The sequence below is a fragment of the Macaca fascicularis genome, chromosome 15 (genome assembly GCF_037993035.2).
Source record: "Macaca fascicularis isolate 582-1 chromosome 15, T2T-MFA8v1.1".
NCBI classification, from domain to species: Eukaryota; Metazoa; Chordata; class Mammalia; order Primates; family Cercopithecidae; genus Macaca; species Macaca fascicularis.
This window is the reverse complement of record NC_088389.1, coordinates 47,910,716-47,918,077: the sequence shown is the minus strand read 5'-3', so window position 1 is coordinate 47,918,077 and position 7,362 is coordinate 47,910,716.

The window sequence follows — 7,362 nt, the reverse complement described above, 5'->3', positions numbered from 1 at the left end:
CACCACTGCACTTCAGTCTGGGTAACAGAGTGAGCTCCTGTCTTAGAAAAGAAAAGAAAAGAAAAGAAAAGAAAGAGAAATAATGGCAGTAGAAATTGATTTCTACTATATTTTGGCATTGTCAGCCTTTTTCTTTTAGTATTAACAGTTTTTGTCTTTTTCTATATGTGCATATTTGTGGATATTTTGATGAGAAGTAAACTGAGGCTATCTGCTTCTGATTGAATGCTTTTTAGGAGTTTAAATTCTTTCTTTTAGTTAATATAATTCCTCTTTCTTTTAAAACTCAAATCTTTAATCCCTTTGAAATTTATTTTAGTGTTGTGTTAGGTATAAGGCAAGGATCTAGGAATTTTTTTCCTCCAAATAATTGCCCAGTTGTTTCAATAGCACTTACTGAATAAACTTTCCTTTCCCTTGGACTGTGATAACAATAACAATATTACAAGAAAAAATTGGCAACTTCATCTCATCCCAGGGAGTCTTCAGAAATAAACAAGAAGAGATGATCAAGCCTGGAGTTTGTTCTGAGTGGCTGCCACTAAACGGGTGACTTTTATTATCCAGGTAGATCCTCCAGAGGAACTGGAAATAAGCTTCAAAGTTGTTCAGGGCTTGAGACGCTGGAGTAGGAATAAGATGTCTTGTTATTCTAGGGAATATTTTGTTTTTCTGTATGTATGCAAACTGTATGGAACATGAAATGTCCCATTCTGGTGGAGAGGTAAGACTGTGCATAATGTAGCATGTTGGTTCATTACAGAAACAGGAACCAGCATCCCTACAGCCCTCCCTGGAGCTTCAAGTAAAATAACTTAAACCAGAGGTCCACTCCTGTCCAAGGGATCCAGCTATTCTGTGAGACTTGAGTGGCAGCAGGTATCACTTACAACTGGGGCACTACTCCAGAGAGAATGACTCAGACTGTAACCCTGTCCATGAAAAGGCCAGTCATTGGTGGGTAAAGATTCAGAGACTTGAAGAAGGCATCCCTTAGGGAGCTGGCTTGAGAACAGTAGGCTGGGACAGCTCAGTATACACTGGGGGCGAGACAGGAGTGGTGGATCCTGTTCTTGTGAAGAACTTCAGTTTGGGGTTCTTTCCACTGGAGACTCCCAGAAAACTTGAGTTACCCTGTTCTTTCACTTTTCCTCTCCCCGATAATAAGTTCACTCTGAGATTATCCCACCGCTGAAGCCTAGTGATCTAGCCTTAGAGAGTCCAAGAGGGCAAGACTGCAAGGGATGGGAGGCCTCCCTGTGCTCTCTTCTCTCTGGTTCCAATGAGGAGGGGACCTCGTCCTATGGAGTGGACTGTGATTTGCAGGTGTATGAATGACAGTGTCCACAGGAGAGCCAAGTATGACCAGGAAGGACTCAGGTTGTCAAGAAGTGCTTCAGGGCAGACAGACCCAAAAACTCAAAACTCTCAGCCTTAAGAATAAGGGAGATTCTTCTCTGAAAAAAGAGAGGCTAGGCTAGACATATGAAAACAATAGTTATAACCATTGAGCTAAAACTGCAATGGGTCAGATATGTGCTAATTACTCTATGTAAATGATCAATTTTTTCATTATGGTAATATTTGTGTAAATGAAATTGACCATTTTAACAATTTTTCAGTGTACAGTTCAGTGGCATTGCATTCATTCACAGTGCCCTGCAACAATCACCATTATTTCCATTGTTTCCCTCATCACAAACAGAAAGTCTGTACCCATTAAATAATAACTGCCTACTCCCTACTTCCCTGCATCCCTGGCAACCTCTACTACCTGTCCCTGTGACTTTGGTACCCAATGTAATTGGAATCATACAATATTTGCAATATATGTGACTGACTTATTTCACTTAGCATGTTGTCAAGGCCCATTCATGTTGTAAACATTCATCAGAACTTCATTCCTTTTTATGGCTGAATAATATTCCATTGTATGAATAGGCCACAGTTTGTTTACCCATTCATCTGTTGATGGACATTTTGTTTTTTTCCACCTTTTGGCTATTGAGAATAGTGCTGCTATGAACATTGGTATATAAGTGTGTGTTTGCGTTCCTGCTGTGAATTCTTTTGGAATAGCTGGTTTATATAATAATTCTATGTTTAGCTTTTTTGAGGAACCTGGACAAAATTTAATTTAATTTCTCATGAGAACACTATGAGAGAAGCAACATTACTATCCTTTCTCCTTCACCTTGTACACCCAAACCATCTCTAGGCCTGGGAGATACAAGCTCTAAAAGATACCTGAAATCTGGCCGGGTGCGGTGGCTGACACCTGTTATCCCAGCACTTTGGGAGGCCAAGGTGGGCGGATTGCCTGAGGTCAGGAGTTCAAGACCAGCCTGACCAACATGGTGAAACCCAGTCTCTACTAAAAATACACAAAATTAGCCAGACATGGTGGCAGGCACCTGTAATCCCAGCTACTGGGAGGCTGAGGCTGGAGAATCACTTGAACTGGGAGGCAGAAGTTGCAAAAAAAAAAAAAAAAAAAAAGATACCTGAAATCCATGTATTTCTCTCCATCTCCACTGTCATCCACCTAGCCTATGCTGTCCTCATTTCTTTTTCTAAGACCACTGCAACAGCCTCTTACCTGTACCCTCCCTCCCACTTCCACACCTGTCCTCTCATCCATTGATCCATTGACCTCACAGCAGTTAGTGTTCTCCAAAAGACACAAAGCAAATCAGATCCCGTGGCTTCTCTCCCAGTTAAATCCTTCAGTGGCTTCCCAATATACTCAAACTTGCATTCGAATCCTTCTTAGGACCCAGGGGCTTGTGCCTGTCTTGGGTCTGTCTCACCTATCCAGTCTCTGTGCCAACGTTCCCCTTGCTCTCTACTTTCTAGAAAAGATTTCCTATAAGTGGGTTCCAGATATGCCTATGACTGAGACCCACAACTCCTGGGTCAGGTGTCTCCAGCCACAAATAGCTTCTGCATTTATTCCAGTGATCCATACAAATAGTGTCATTTTCTAGGTGTGCCATGATGTGAAAGAGGGGAGAAAAGTGTTCTCACCGCTTTAGCCTTCTCTGAAGGAATTTCTTGAATTTCCCCAATGTCTTTCCCTCCTTGCGCTTTGGTATGTGCTGTTCTTTGTCTTCTAGAATACACCTTTACTTACTTTCACCTCAACCGTATCTTCATTATATTTCCATCCTTGGAAGCACCCACATGTCCCCTAGCTAACTTGTAAACACCTTCAGTTCTCAGCTTTAAAAAGTGGTACAATGTAAGGATTGAGAGCATGAACTACGAAGCTAGACTACGTGGGTTTGCGTCTTCTCTTCTCTATTCTTAGCTACTCTACCCTTGCTCTCTAGAGTCAAGTGTGCCTTTGGGCTAGTTAAGTAACTGGAGTCTTGCTCTGTCACCCAACCTGGAGTGAAGTGGTGTGATCTCGGCTCAATGCAAGCTCAGCCTCCTGGGTTCAAACGATTTTCCTGCCTCAGCCTCCTGAATAGCTGGGACTACAGGTGTGCGCTGCCACACCCGGCTAATTTTTGTATTTTTAGTAGAGATGGGGTTTCACTATGTTGGCCAGGCTGGTCTTGAACTCCTGACCTCAGGTGATCCGCCTGCCTTGGCCTCCCAAAGTGCTGGGATTACAGGCGTGAGCCACCACAGCCAGCCTAAGATGTCCTTTCTTAGCAGTATGCCTTTGGGCCAGTTACTTAACTTCACTGTGCCTGCAGATACAGCAATTACCAAAGAGAAGGAGGCGGCTTGAGCTGAGCAAACAAGCAAAACAGACTTCATCAAGCATTGCCTTCCAGGTGCCAGGCACGTGGAAATATTGCGCATGTGTTGACTCATTTAATCTGTTTAATTCTATAAGGTAGATGCCAAATTATTATTAGTATCATCCCCATTTTCCAGATGGGAAACTTGAAACTCAGCAAGGGACTTTCCAACTCCAAATGCTTTTTCTCTCCCGAGCATCACTGCTCTATGCCAGTTACATATAGAGTAATATATTGGAATGCTATTTGCCTGGGAACAGTAAAGACCTGGTCTCTAGCCTTGATCAGGATCCAGGTGTAGTCAGCAGATCCCAGTCTGGTTAATTTAAGCAGAAAGAGATTTCACATGGGGAATTGGTGCTAGTAAGATTATTAGGAAAGCAGAAAGAGCAACAGTAGGCCTCCAGACCACTCTTCCTCTACCCTTGTAGTTTTTCCAAAGATGGTATAAACACTATCTTTCATCTCATGCACCCTTTGGCAACTGAGCTTGCCATTCCTTCATCAAGAGGCAGAGCCTATATCACTTTCTTAAGTGTGAATTGGTTGAGTGGTATCATTTGGCCAACAGAATGTGGTAGAAATGACTCTGTGCCTGTACCTGGTGTAGCCCTAACTGCAGCTTCTGGCAGCTTCTGATTCCTGCTTTTTGGAATGTTGGGATGTGCCTCCTCTGAGCCTGGATACCAAGGTGTGGGCAGCCTGAACAACACGGTGAGGTGTGTCACGGTAGGTGTATCAGCCACCAAATTCTGCTGAATTCCCAGCCAATAGCTGGCTTCAACTGCCAGAGAGTGAGCCCCCAGGACATCCAGCCCAGTGTTGCCATAAAATAACTGTAGCCCAGTGCACATCTGAATGTAACTTCATAAGAGAGCCCGAGGGAAACTTACCTATTTGAGCCCAGTTTATGCTTAGACCAGGAGAAGTAATAACAAATTTTGTTTTAAGTCACTAAGTTTGGGGATTGTTCATTACACAGCAACAGATAACTGGAATATTTCTGATTGTGAATGAATATAGTACCACTGCTGCTGAATCTGCTGAACAGGAAAACCACCTGCCAAACTGGGAAACTTCCAAGACAGCTCTTTGCCCCCAAATCACCCCACCTGGGCCATGAACCACACCTACAAAATGGGCGCCTGCATCCATCCTGCCTCTTTGCCCGTAAAATCTTAGGAAAGCACAGCTGATTGCTCAACCCAAAGCATGTCCAGAATCCTAGCTGCAAGGAAATCTGGGGAATGTAGCTTTTAAAAGCTCCCTAGCCTGTGTAAGATAAAATATTTAAATGGATATTGAAATAAGCAATCCACAGTACAGCCAACATCCTAATTCCTAAATAACCAAGCAATAGCAAGACTAAAAAAAATAGAGGGAATGTTTTAAAAAGTTATGCTGCATAATTCAGAGTTTTTTCACCCAAAATATGTTTTGCATTTATTACTCTATAGACCTTTGGGACACAGCTCAGCACACTCAGTTATTATCTTAGCTGTATCTAACTGAATTTCTATATCTCTTCTGAAAGTTCTTTGATCTTTGCTATCCACTTAGCAAATACACAAGGCAAAAGAAACAGATAACAGCACTTGGTGATTGGTTACATTTTAACCAAAAGGATGCAGAAATCTTTGTAGGTTGTCATTGTACATAAAAATGGAATATTTTATAGTCTTAAAATATAGATAAATTTTATTTTAAAATTGGTTGTAGGTTGAGTTTTTTATTTATGTGGGGTAACATTCACCATTTTAACCACTTAAACAGTTCAGCAGCATTTAGTACACTCACAATATTGTACAATCACCACCTCTATCTACTTTTAAAACATTTTCATCACCCCAAAGAGAAACCTCATATCCATTAGGAAGTCATTCTCAGCCGGGCACAGTGGCTCACGCCTGTAATCCCAGCATTTTGGGAGGCTGAGGCGGGTGGATCACCTGAGGTCAGTAGTTCGAGACCAGCCTGGGTAACATGGAGAAACCCCGGCTCTACTGAAAATACAAAAGTTAGTGGGGTGTGGTGATGCACGCCTGTAATCCCAGCTACTGGGATTACTGAGGCACAAGAATCTCTTGAACCTGGGAGGCAGAGGTTGCAGTGAGCTGAGATGGAGACACTGCACTCCACACTGGGTGAAAGAGTGAGACTCAGAAAAAAAAAGTCATTCTCCCTTCCCTCTGTTCCCAGTCGCTGGTAATCACTCTGCTTTCTGCTTTCCTCCTTTAAACATTTGACTACTCTGGATATTTCAAATAAATGGAACCATACAGTATGTGACTTTTTGTGTCTGTTTTCTTTCTTTTTTTTTTTTTTTTTTTTTTTGAGACGGAGTCTTGCTCTGTGCCCCAGGCTGGAGTGCAGTGGTGCGATCCCGGCTCACTGCAAGCTCCGCCTCCCGGGTTCACGCCATTCTCCTGCCTCAGCCTCCCAAGTAGCTGGGACTACAGGCGCCCGCCACCTCGCCCGGCTAATTTTTTGTATTTTTTAGTAGAGACGGGGTTTCACCGTGTTAGCCAGGATGGTCTCGATCTCCTGACCTCGTGATCCGCCCGTCTCGGCCTCCCAAAGTGCTGGGATTACAGGCTTGAGCCACCGCGCCCGGCCATGTCTGTTTTCTTTCACTCATCATCATGTTTTCAAGGTTCATTCTATGTTGTAGCATATATCAGCACTTGACTCTTTCTTATGGTTGAACAATACTCCATTGTGTGGATGTATCTTTTTTTGTTTATCTATTCATTCAGCGATAGACATTTGAGTTGTTTCCACCTTTTAGCTATTGTGAATTGTGCTGATACAAATACTCATGCTAAGTTTTTGTTTAAATACCTATTTTCTATTCTTTGGGGTATATACTCAGGAATGGGATTACTGGGTCATACGATTGTTGTGTGTTATTTTTATTGCAAAACTTACTTGGCTGAAATCGGGTTGCATTTTGATGATATTGAAAGATTTTTGCATTGTATGTTTTGGCTTTTCTGTTGATATTCCAAGAGCTCTGTGCTACAGCAGGCTGGCTTTTGTGTGTTAGTTGGTTAGTGTGTTTGGTCTTTTAGAAAGGGGATTCTAGTTTATAATTTTTCATCACATACTGGCAAAATAACTCCCTGGCTAGGTAGAAGATTTGGACAGGAAACGACAACTTCTGACCTATTTGTAATTCTTTTCCCATCCCTATTATTTCAAATGGATTGAAAGTCAATTAGAAAAAATGCACAGAAGTTCTCCCAGATTTATTTTTCTGTGTCCTATCAGAATCATTACCAGTGAAGCTACTGCTTTATGTAATAATTGTATAAAATCATTAAGTGAAATTTAGAGGCAGCGTAGCAATTATGTATTTGGAGTTCGCAGCCAGAATACCTGAGTTTGAATTCCAGCTGTTCAATTTACTACTTGTGATATATTGGGCAAGCTTCTTACTATTTCTGTGCCTCAGTTTCCTCATCCATAAAATGGAACTAATAATAGAAACTTTTTAAGGATGCAGTCTTTAGAACAGTGTCTGGCATGAGGTAAGCATTTGTTGAATATAAATCCACAAAGTCCTCCAGGTAATTACAATACCTATTACCAAGATAATAAATTAGCTCTT